Genomic DNA, 12,651 nt, shown 5'->3' with positions numbered 1-12,651 from the left:
CAGCGCCTGGCTCTGCCGTTCACTTGCTCCTCTGAGGTCCTTCCATCCTGCACAGACTACTGAAAGCTGCTTACTGAGCTCACAGACTCTGTAACTCCTGGGCTGCTCATCGTGCAGTTGGATTCTGTTGCTTTCTTCTCTGCTCCGCAGTCCTGAGGCTTGGGCTTGCACGTGCTCAGCAAGTGCTCCACTGAGCTATCCCCGGCCCTTGCTCTTTTTTTTTTTTTTTGAGACAGTCCCACTATGTAGCCCAGGCTGGACTAAAACTTGTGATCCTCATGCCTCTGCCTTCCAAGTGCTGCTACCACAAATTTTAAGCACCCATAACTCCTACAGGTCAAAAGTCAATGGTGTACACTTCATCGTAATACATTATAAAATGTATCTCTCACAAATTCATTTTTCAAAGGCCTGATAACGCACCACCTGACCACTGAATCCATAATGATAATGTTACGTCTAGAATAACTTTAAAACAGTTCCCGAGTCCCACAGCAGGGAGGCATTCTGACATTCCTGGTGCCAACTCCTACAACAGACAGGTACAGAGAGCATGAGAGTTCAAACAGGAGCCAATACGTGGGTTACCAACAGTTAATGACGCACTTGACTGGAGGTCTTGCGGTAGGCGCAGTTAACTGACCCACTATACCTTACGCTTTTCTTCCAAACGGCAAACACAAAGACGACAGTCATTTCAGAAATCTTTTAGGCATTTTCAATGGTTTCCGAATTATTCGTAGGAAGCTCTGGTTTATTTGTATAGAGTTTGATGTATGTGTCCACCATTAAATCCAGATCATGTTTTATATCAAAATTTATGTTAAGCAAAGCCAAATTACTTGACCTCTGGTCTGTCAAAGTGTTCCGCAGATACGCCTTGAGACGCTTCAGTCCGTTTTCATAACGCTCATTCTCAACTTTCATCACAGGGAGAATACACAGGACCTTCAGCAAGGCATACACATTGGGGAAAAACTTGATGTCTGGAAGATGCAGGGCTTCGTAGATGGTGGACAGGAGCTCGATGTCTTTCCCCCTGTGCTTCCACTTGATTCTCCAACAGTGCAGCTCGGCTGAGAGCGTGTCAGGGTTGGGCAGGTCACTTCTGTACATGTCGGCATGGTGCTCCTCTGAGGTGTTGAACTTGAGCTGCCCCATCACCGAGGGGACCAGGGACAGGCATTTCAGAGCTTTGAGGTGCTGCTCAGAAAATATATCTTTCAGCTCCTGAATAACGTGCTCCACCGTGGGAACACTGAGGGTGTCTTTATAGTAACTCTCCGAGGTCAGCTGAGATTCCACGTTACCTTGCTGGGCCCTCCAGAATTTCCCTGGGAGTTTCATTTGAACGTCAAGTTTGGTTGCTAAGTTTGTGGCTTCCTCAAACCAAAACTCGTGATAAACTTCGATGTTCTCCATCACCTCGTTAAGCGAATGCAGTACTGCAGTCAGACTGCTGGCTGCAAAGAAGACATCCGAGGTTTGTCCCTGGAGATTCTTCCCAAAGGCTCTCGTAAAAGATAGCACATTCTTAAGAACAACAATGGTAACGATGAAATCAAAGTCTGTCACTGCGCTACAGAGGACAAATGCTCGCCCCGCTACGCAGTTATTCCACCTGACACTCGTGTCGCTGTATATGCCATCGAAACACAGAACAAGCGCTTGCAGGAGATCCACCAAGACCTCAAAGGCGTCGTGCCTGCCTGTCCACTGGGAATGGCAGATCTCCTTCAGTTCTTTCCCTCGCTCTTCACTGTTCTGGAAAAGAACAGAGATCACATTGTCAAGTTCTAAGAGCAGCTGTGGTGACCGGTGGAAAAAAGAACAGACTTCCTCGATCGTCCCTAACGCCATGGACACCCCGACCACAGGGACAGACTTCGCCAGCCAGGCATTCAAGGCACAGGAGGAGCAGAGGGTGTAGACGGCCTGGGGGTATTTTTCTAAAAGTCTCGAGGCAACAACTTTCATCTTGGAAGAAAACCCACTAGACACAATGTAGGCCTGACCACGGCAATACTCCATATTCAACCCCCACTTCTCAGTTATCGTAGTGTGAAATTTCACAGCCAAAATCTCTGCATCGGCTTCATATGGCAGGAAGCCCACAAACTCCTCTCTCAGGTTGTGAGCTTCATCGACAAACCTCACCAGCACGGGCAGCTGCTCCTCTCCTGCTATGTCCACCACGTCATCCGTGATGATAGAGAAGAAGTGTGAGTCCCTCACTTCCCTGAGCGTCTCCTCCAGGATGCAGCTCTCGCAGATCTCCAGCATCTGTCCTGCTGAGCTTTAGAGCAGAAGAGCTTGTTCACCGCTGTAGTCTCAAATCGCTTCCGCAGGACCTCTTCTCCAGAATTGATCCGGCACTCCAGCAAGGCCTGAAAGTTGTCTGGAGCGAAGAGGCCTTCTGGGACCTCATCAGCCTCGTGCCCATCCAAGGGTATGTTCTGCTTCCCCATGAGAATCAGGATCTCAAACAGCGACTTGAGGTACTCTTTGTTCTCCTTCTCTTCGAGGGTGAGAGGCAACACGTTTCCATCCTGCTGGTTCCCTGTTTCGGCACTGGGGTTCTGAGCAGTGTTGTTAGTTTCCTGTTCTTGTTCACAAGCTTCCTCAATTTTTTTCTGCTTCAGTGTTCTGATTTCATCTTCACTCAACTCTTTTATTCGTTTTCTGTGTCTGCTATGTGGGTTGTTCAAATGACTGGTGAGGTCAAATATTGTTGGTATTGCATTATCTCGATGAACTGTATGGTAAGGACTAGTTCGACAGATCATAGAGGTCTCGAAGTGTTTGGTGCATAGTCGATAATGCTTATTTAGCTGATCGGGGGTATTGTCTTCTAAGTCTGCTCTCCTACAATTTTCAACCCACTTCTGGCATCTGGCCGGGTCCCGAGGGAACCTGAAGAAGGCCAGGTCGGACTGCGTGCTCTTCCGTGTGCAGTTCGGGGCGGCGCAGAAGTTCGGCATGGTCGTCTGGCCACCGGCCGGTCCAGCCCTCCCCTCCCTGCCTCGTCAGGGCAGCAGCACGGCCGCCCTGCGGGGCCGGGGAGGGGAGCTGGGCCGGCCAGCCGGCCGGCTCTGCCAGGCCGCACGCCCAATGTTTACTTTCATACCAAGGTTTTTACCTATGTAACATAGCCTGCAGCTCATTTGGACTTTCAGCAAGTAGTGCTGTATCTTCGGTAAAACACAAGTTATTGATTCACTCACCACCTACCTCCATGCCTATCTCCTCATCCTCCATGGCTGTTGCTATTATTAGTTCCAGAAATGTATTAAATAGTAGTGGTGCTTGATCCTGAGGTAAGTTAATTCCCAATTTTCTGAGAACCTCCATATTGATTTCCAAAGATGTTGTTGTACAAGTTTGACTTCCCACCAGCAGTGGCGGAGTATTTCCCTTACTCTAAATCCTCTCAAACATAGCTATCATTGGTATTTTCCATCTTAGCCATTCTGACAGGTTTAAGATGGTATCTCAGAGCTGTTTTGATTTGCATTTCTCTGATGGCTAAGGATATTGAACATCCAGCAATACCACTCTTGGGCATATACCAAAAAGATGCTCAATCATACTACAAAGATATTTGTTCAGCTGGGTTCATAGCAGCATTATTTGTAATAGCCAGAACTTGGAAACCTCTGAAACACCCCTCAAACAAAGAATGGAAAAAGAAAATATGGCACATTTACACATTAGAGTACTACTCAAGGGTAAAAAGCAACGACATCTTGAATTTTGCATGCAAGTGGAAGGAACTAGAAATCACCATCCTTATTGAAGTAAGTCAGACCCAAAGAGATTAATATGGTATGTACTCACTCATAAGAATATTGAGCCTATAGTTCATGATCCTAGAGAAGCTAAGTAACAAGATGAAACCTAAGAAAAATATATATAGATCTACTTAGAAAGTTGAAATAGACAAAATCACCTGACAAAATTGGAACTATGGGGGTGAGAGAGAGGATTGAAGAAAAAGAGAAGGGGAAAAGGAGAAGGGTGAGGATAATTTGAGGGAATGGGGAGACAAGATGGACGAAGGATGGGGATGAGAGCGAGGAAAGAAATATCTTGATTGAGGGAGCCATTATGGGGTTAAGAAGAAACCTGGCTCTAGAAAAATCCCCAGGTATCCACAAGAATGACCCCAGCTAAGACACTAAGCAATAGAGAATAGGGTGCCCAAAGTAGCCATGCCCTCTAGTCAGACTGATGAGTATATTAAGTATCACCATAGACCCTTCATCCAGCAACTGATAGAAACAGAGGCAGAGACCTGCATCAGAGCATTTGATTGAGCTCCCAAAGTCCAGTTGAGGAGTGGGAAGAATGAGAATATGAGCAAAGAGGTAAAGACCATGATGGGTATACCCACTAAAACATTCTACCTGAGCTAATGGGAGCTCACCAACACCAGCCAGACTGGGAAGAAAAAAAATCATAGAACCAAACTACCCCCTTTGAATGTGGTTGACAGTTACATGGCTGGGGCAGACTGAGGGGCCACAAGCAGTGGCACCAGGATTTATCTCTACTGCTTGTATTGGCTTTATGAGAACCTATTCTGTTTGGTGGGATACTTTGCTCTGCCTATATATATATATAGTAGGGAGGGCCTTGGACCTTTCACAAAGCAGTGTGCCTTACCCTCTCTGAAGAGTACATAGGGGTGGAGTGGGGGGGTATGTTGAGGGAATGGGAGGAGGGGAGGGAGTGGGAACTTGGATTGGTATGCATAACGAAAAAACAGTTTGTTTTATTTCTAAAAAAATAAATAAATAAAAGAAGAAAAAAACCTCATGTAATTTGCAGCGAAAAAATGCATCTTTGCAAAACTCCTATGATTGTATTAAATTGATCACTAACTTCTCCAAAGACTTTGAGTGATGCAAAGGTACATTTATAGGCATTTTGAAGTACTCTTATAATTTTCTCTAGGTACCTGTAAAACCTCAATGTTTCCCAAAGTCCTTTTCTCCAAATGCTATTTGAATGCCTTCCTGAAATAGATATAACAGACATACAATTCTTTTCCAAATCCTTCATATTTTTTCTGCCAGTTTCCTCAAAGTTAAGATCTGATTAGTTGTACTCCTGTTAGGTTTAAATCTTCACTGGGTCTCTCCTTGGATTTCCTCTGTCCTGCCTTTGATCATGTACAGTAAAATAGAGGAGAAGATCCTGCTACTATGACACAGCAAACTAATGCCCCTGTAATTTCAGCAGTCCAGCTTGTCCTTCTTCTTGTGTATGGGAATTATGACTGAGTGTTTCCATTCTGTGGGAATCACTTCATGTTCCCATATAGCTGCAAAGAGTCTGAGAGGTGCCTTGCCCCCGGAGCATATTGTAGCCACCTCCAGTTCCTCCATTGTGATGTCATCTACTCCTGGGACATTCCTGCATTTCTCTCTCTTGATAGCTTCCTCTATCTCACTCCTTTCATTATTTACTATTTTCTCATTGTCCTTGGTGTTCGAATGACTGCCAATATGTTTCTCATTGTAGTCTATGTTGACAGCATTAGGGTTACTTTATAGGGTGTCAAAGTATTGTCTTTCCTTTATTTCCCCTAGTTCTGCTAATGAATGATCTTTACCATCTTTAATCATCCGAATCTGAGGAGCACATCTGGTGGTTACACTCACACACACACACACACACACACACACACACACACACACACACACACACATGCTTAATTGAAGATCCTCACATAAATCCACACATATTTTGACACTGTGCTTTTATAAGGAAGCTGAAAATACACATTTGAGAAAAGAAAGAATCTGCAAAAATATTGCTATTCACACTAGATGTCTGCATATATAAGAATTCAATTAGATCCATAATTACCATCCTATCAGAAACAACACCAAATGGATTAAAAGCCTCAACATGAAACCAGACACAATAAAACTGTGAGAAGAGAAATTTGGGAATAGCATAAGAACTAAGGTCAACAATTACCAAATGCGACCTCATGAAACTAAAAAACTGCAAGGTAAAGGACAGCATCATTTAGACAGAAGAGAAGTCTACAAAACAGAAAAAGAGTTTTTCCCCAATACACATCCAATAGTGGGCTGATATCCAAAATATTTAATGAACTAAAAAAATTAAATATCAAGAAAACAACCCAATTAAAATATGTAGAACTGATCTAAACAGAATTGTCAATCAAGAACACTCAAATTGCTGAGAAGCACTTAAAGAGCTGTTCAACATCCTTACTCATCAGGCAAATGCAGGTCAAAACTGCTTTGAGATCCCATGTTATGCCTGTCAGAATGGTAAGACTAATAAAACAAGTGGCAGCTTGTGCTGGACAGGATATGGAGTAAGGGGAACACGTGTCCATTGTACTGCTGGAAATTAAGAAACATTATAGCTACTCTGAATTAATTTTATGGTTACTCAGAATGATAGGAGCCAATGTACCTCAAGATCCAGTCATACCACTCTTGGTTATACATCCAAAGTATGCTTCATCCTGTCAGAGACATTTGATAATCAATGTTTATTGAAGATAAATTCATAATAGCTAGAAATCAGAAACAACCTAGATGTTCTTCAACAGAATAATGAATATAGAAAACATGATAAATTTAAACAATAGAGTATTACTCAGCCTTTAAATAAAACTGAAATCATGATTTTTGTAAGCAAATGGATGAAACACATAAAAAAATTCTGAATAATGTAACCCATACCCAGAAAGACATACAAAATATATATGCATTTATATGTGGATATTAGTGGTTAAGTCAATGATAAAGCAGATAAAATCTATAGAACCACATAGGTTAGGTATAAAGTAAGGGACCAGCATGACAATATCTACTTAAAGAATGGAAATAGGATAGATATTTATGAGTAGATAAGGAGCTGAAATGAGATTAAATGGAGAGGAAAAGGGGAAAGGAAGACAAGGAGAGATATATAAAATTAAGGACTATTTCAGGAGTAGTATGGAAAGTTAACATATTAGATGCTTTCTAAAACATATTCATACAAAGGGAATCTAAAGGAAATCGCCTAATGATGAGGGGAAAGTACCCTGAAATCATTCTTGTCAACAAATGACGCTTCATGTATCAGGATTGGGACAGGAATCTAGTATCAGGAAAGGGGCTCTGTTGCAATTTCCAAATAACCTAAGCTATTGCCAAAATATAGATTATTCTCTACAAACTGACAGAAAGGACCCATTGCTGAAGAAAGCACCTACACAACCCACTGAAAATGGATAAATCAGCTGAAGCCTGCAAAGAGCTTTCATCCCTACATGCTATTATTATCTTTGGTACAAGAAGGTACTCTGCAGGCTACCAGAAGAGAAACCTAAACAATAAGCCAGCCACAAATGCTGTTATCTACAATGCTGGCCTGTCTGCAATATATACTAGTACATTGGTGTCATAATGTTTGAGTGAATAACAAACCAATATCTGCTTTGACATAAAGCCCATTCCACCAGAAGTATTCCATGCCTTACTGTTTGGGTGACCAAGACCCTGAAATTAGATAGCCCAAGAACCTTGGATAAAACCAAATATATTTCAATAGAAGGAGAGGTGGAACTGAAAGGATTAGAGGGAAGGGAAACTCTAATCAGAGTACAGTAATGAAGTAGTAGGGGTGGATTATCCCTACATAGTAATAAAGAAAAAAAAATCTCTTTTCAATAAAACTTTAAAAATAAGTTAAGAAGTGGGTCTAGAAAGATATGTCCATGGTTAAGAGCATTGACACCTGGTCCAAATTTTTTTTTGATTCTGTGTATCACCTAATGTCTCACAATAATCTGTTATTCTACTTCCAGGTGATCCAGATCTTGTTTTGACCCCTATGGGACCCTATGTGCACATAGTAAAAAGATACACACTCACATACAATTCTATCATTTTTTATGTGTGTGAATATTTTCCTTGCATGCGTGTCTGTATAATACATGCATTCAGTATTGACAGAGGAGAGGAATTGAAATGAGATACCCTGGAACTAGAGTTACAGATGGTTGTGAGTCACCATGAATGTGCTAGGAATAAAACCCTAGTCCTGTGGTAGAGAAGCTAGTATACTTAGACACTGAGCAATCTCTACAGCCCCCGTAAAATATTTTCAAGAAAATAAAGGTTAGATTGGGGAGAAGATGGCATAGAAATGGCAAAGCCATGGGTGAAGAACTCTTGTGCAAAAAAACTGACTTTGTCCCCACCAAAAACTTCTGTGACTATCTCATGAATATTCACTTCTCGGACCCAGTTGTCACTGAGCTCTCCCTGTTGCTATCATCAATGGTAAGAAGTCACCAGAGATTAATAGTGGGAAGATGACTTTCACCCTCTCTTGCTATTCTTTGACATTCATGAGATATGCCTACACACTGCAAGCTCAACATGGGCTTATGTTTTTTACATAACAAATGAAGGATCTCAGATACTTCATAAAGAATGGCTTATCAGCCATGATATGAGAAAGCAGGCATCTGTGCAGAAGTGTGAAAATCATTTTTGAAAAGAACAGTACACAAGCTACTGCTGCCAAACCACAGATCACAATATAAACAATCTTGTCATTTGGAAAACATGGAATGATGTGTTTAATGACCTACTTAAACTGAGAAGCTTCTGTAAAGCAAAGGACATTGTCACTAAGACACAAAGGCAACCTACTGACTCGGAGAAGATCTTCACCAACACCGCAACAGACAAAGGTCTGATCTCCAAAATATATAGAGAACTCAAGAAACTAGACTTTAAAATGCTAATTAACCCAATTAAAAAATGGGGCACTGAACTGAACAGAGAATTCTCAACAGAAGAAGTTCAAATGGCCAAAAGACACTTAAGGTAGTGCTCAACTTCCTTAGCAATCAGGGAAATGCAAATCAAAACAACTTTGAGATATCATCTTACACCTGTCAGAATGGCTAAAGTCAAAAACACCAAGGATAGCCTTTGCTGGAGAGGCTGTGGAGGAACGGGTACCCTCATCCATTGCTGGTGGGAATGCAATCTTGTGCAACCACTGTGGAAGTCAGTGTTTCGGTTTCTCAGGATATTCGGGATTAACCTACCCCTGGACCCAGCAATACCACTCCTGGGAATATACGCAAGAGATGCTCTATCATATGACAAAAGCATTTGTTCAACTATGTTCATAGCAGTATTATTTGTAATAGCCAGAACCTGGAAACAACCTAGATGCCCTTCAATGGAAGAATGGATGAAGAAAGTATGGAATATATACACTCTAGAGTACTATGCTGCGGTAAAAAACAATGACTTCTCGAATTTTGCATGCAAATGGATGGAAATAGAAAACACTATCCTGAGTGAGGTATCCCAGACCCAAAAGATGAACACGGGATGTACTCGCTCATAATTGGTTTCTAGCCATGAATAAGGGCCACGGAGTCTACAATAGATTAACCTAAAGAAGCTAAGTAAGAAGGTGATCCCAAGGAAAAAACATATAGTTATCCTCTTGGCTAAGGGAAGTAGACCAAATTGCCGGGGAGAAAATTGGGATCTTGGGGGTGGGGTGGGATGGGGGTAAGGGGAGATGGGGAGAGAAAAGTTAGAAGGGAAGGAGGGGGGACTTTGGGAAACAGGACAATTGGGATAAAGGAAAGGTGGATAGGGGAGCACGGAACCACAATTCTTAGTTAAGGGAGCCACTTTAGGGTGGGCAAGAAACTTGACCCTAGAGGGGCTCCCATTTGCCCAAGATGAGGTTCCCAGTTAGTTCCTTGGGCAGCTGAGGATTGGGCACATGAAATGACCCTATCCTAGAGCAATACTGATGAATATCTTGTATATCATCATAGAACCTTCATCTGGTGATGGATAGAGATAGAGACAGAGACCCACACAATTCTCATCCCCACTTCTGTAGTAGGAAACCTCCTGCTGTCTCTCTTTCTTTTCTGGCATCATCTCCTACTTATCACAAATAGTTACTCCTTCAACCTTCTTTTGTTAACTGATCCTAGTATTCCAAACTCCAACACCAACAAACATTACTTTTAATCACAACAGCTGAACAGGTCAGGAAAAGAGGCAACACATAGTCATTCATTCTCCAAAAATCTAGAGAAGACAAAGAAAAATAAAGGATCATAACACCTAATCAACAAAGACAAAATCAGATATCAGCACTTAAACCTATAATTGTCTGAAACCCAGAGACTGAGCTCCCAAAGTCCCAATGAGGAGCAGAAGGAGGGAGAACATGAGCAAAGAAGTCGGGACCACGTGGGGTGCACCCACCCACTGAGACAGTGGGGCTGATCTATTGGGAGCTCACCAAGGCCAGCTGGACTGTGACTGAAAAAGCATGGGATAAAACCGGACTCCCTGAACATGGCGGACAATGAGGGCTGATGAGAAGCCAAAGACAATGGCACGGGGTTTTGATCCTACTTAATGTGCTGGCTTTGTGGGAGCCTAGCCAGTTTGGATGTTCACCTTCCTATATATGGACGGAGCGGGGAGGACCTAGGACTTAACACAGGGTAGGGAACCGGACTGCTCTGTGGACTGGAGAGGGAGGGGGAGAGGAGTGGGGTGAGGGGGAGAAGGGTGGGAGGAGGGGGAGGGAAATGGGAGGCTGGGAGGAGGTGGAAACTTGTTTTTTTGTTTATGTTTTTTTTCTTCTTTTCTCAATAAAAAAAATTTAAAATAAAAAAAGAAGTTTTTCTTCTATGATTTATGATAAATATTTTCTGGGCCATTAATGTGACTATCATTCTTTATATTTTCTTTCCAAGTTGCATCAGATTTCCTGAATTTTTTCTGTCATGAGTTTTAATTGGGGGGATTTAACACTTTCTTTGGTTAGTGTATACTTCTGTTGTATTGTTTCTTCAATACCTGATATTTTCTCTTCCATTTTTTTTATTCTATTGGGGAGGTTTGCCTGTGTACTTCTGTTTGAATTCCTAAAGTGTTTCAATCCAGAATTCTCTTTGTTTGTGATTTCTCCAGTGAATCTATTTAAATTTCAGGCCTTGAACAGTTTTATTTATTTTATTATGCTTTTTGTTAGTGTTTTCCTGGACTTCTTTAAGGAATTCACTTATTATCTCTTTAAGGACTTTCATCATATATAAATAATCTGTTTTAGGGTCTTTTTCACACTCTTCTGTTATCTTGGAGTATTTAAGGCCTACAGTATAAGGATAATTGGGCTTTAGTTATTGATTGTGATTTTATGCTGGCAACTTGGCACCTGGGTTTCAGATAATTATAGGTTTAAGTGCTGATATCTGATTTTGTCTTTGTTGATTAGGTGTTATGATCCTTTATTTTTCTTTGTCTTCTCTAGATTTTTGGAGAATGAATGACTATGTGTTGCCTCTTTTCCTGACCTGTTCAGCTGTTGTGTTTAAAAGTAATATTTGTTGGTGTTGGAGTTTGGAATACTAGGATCAGTTAACGAAAGAAGGTTGAAGGAGTAACTATTTGTGATAAGTAGGAGATGGTGCCAGAAATGAAAGAGAGACAACAGGAGGTTTCCTACTACAGAAGTGGGGATGAGAATTGTGTGTGTTGGGGGTGAATCTGAGGAGCAGTGGGACAGGTATGGGTCTGACATCACCTTACTTGTTTCACTAAGAGGAGCTGCCCTTGTGGTTTGGAACAAAACAACAAATCAGGGAAGGGACAGTGGAAAACATAAGTCTGTGGGATCCACAGGAGGTGAGAGAGGGAAAAACGCTGCAGTTGTTTTGCTGCAGTGCTAGGGATGATACTGGGGTATTTGGTCTGAGAGAAAAGAAGGAGCATTACTCTTACTTTTTTTATACTGAACAAAACCATGTATGTTATAATCTACTCATTTATATGTAACACTAAAAACTTCTTGTATTAACACCAGCTTTGCCATTTTCTTCAGTCATGTATTGAATAATGCATTGTAAATGTTAACATCCCTGGAAGATTAGTTATATATTCTTTCAATAATATAAAAGAAGTGTATTCAACCTCAAGTGTATTCAACAGCATGTGCAGCTTTCTTAAACTTTGATTTTGATATGGCTAAATCTGTGTAAAACTTTGCTACACTTTACTCCAAAATGTGGGTGGATTCATCTCTATTCTACATGTATCCTCTTTAAAAATAGGTTCAAGTTGGATAAAGTTCTTCCTAAGCAGGAGAGAGATCCTTAAAAGACATAATCAAACTGTGCAAGATATGATCTTTAAAATCTAGGACTACCTTTGATATGACAAAGAAACTCACATTGCTAATCTTAATTTTGAAATGATAAAGTAGGATATTTTTCCCATGCAAAAGAAGAGATTAGTTATTATGTAAATAAAGTATTCTATATACTATAATTGTTATTTATTGGTTTATCAAACACAGCCAGGCTCACATTAATATTTAAACACTGGATATGTGCTTTATAAAATAATTCGGCTTTATATTATTTTTAAAACAAAAATGACAGAAATGAAAGGGTGTCCTGGAAAAGGAGATATATACATATGTCTACTGATTACTACAGAAGCATAATAAATTGATCATAACATATAAATATAATTAGATCATTAAAGATATTATGGGAAAATAGAACTATCTGCTTAAAAAAAGCATGGAAGAAACTTGTGTTTGATCAAC

At 41.0% G+C, this 12,651-nt stretch overlaps 1 pseudogene; it reads right to left on the bottom strand.

Annotated features, from left to right (window-relative positions):
* Positions 1-708: 708 nt before the first annotated feature.
* Positions 709-3,026, bottom strand: LOC121441596 (annotated as a pseudogene).
* Positions 3,027-12,651: the final 9,625 nt, after the last annotated feature.

The sequence above is a fragment of the Microtus oregoni genome, unplaced genomic scaffold (assembly GCF_018167655.1).
Source record: "Microtus oregoni isolate MIOR12 unplaced genomic scaffold, Mior012 000079F_ref0000094, whole genome shotgun sequence".
Classification (NCBI taxonomy): Eukaryota; Metazoa; Chordata; class Mammalia; order Rodentia; family Cricetidae; genus Microtus; species Microtus oregoni.
The sequence above is the reverse complement of the archived record's forward strand: the minus strand, read 5'-3'. Positions and strand labels throughout refer to the sequence as shown.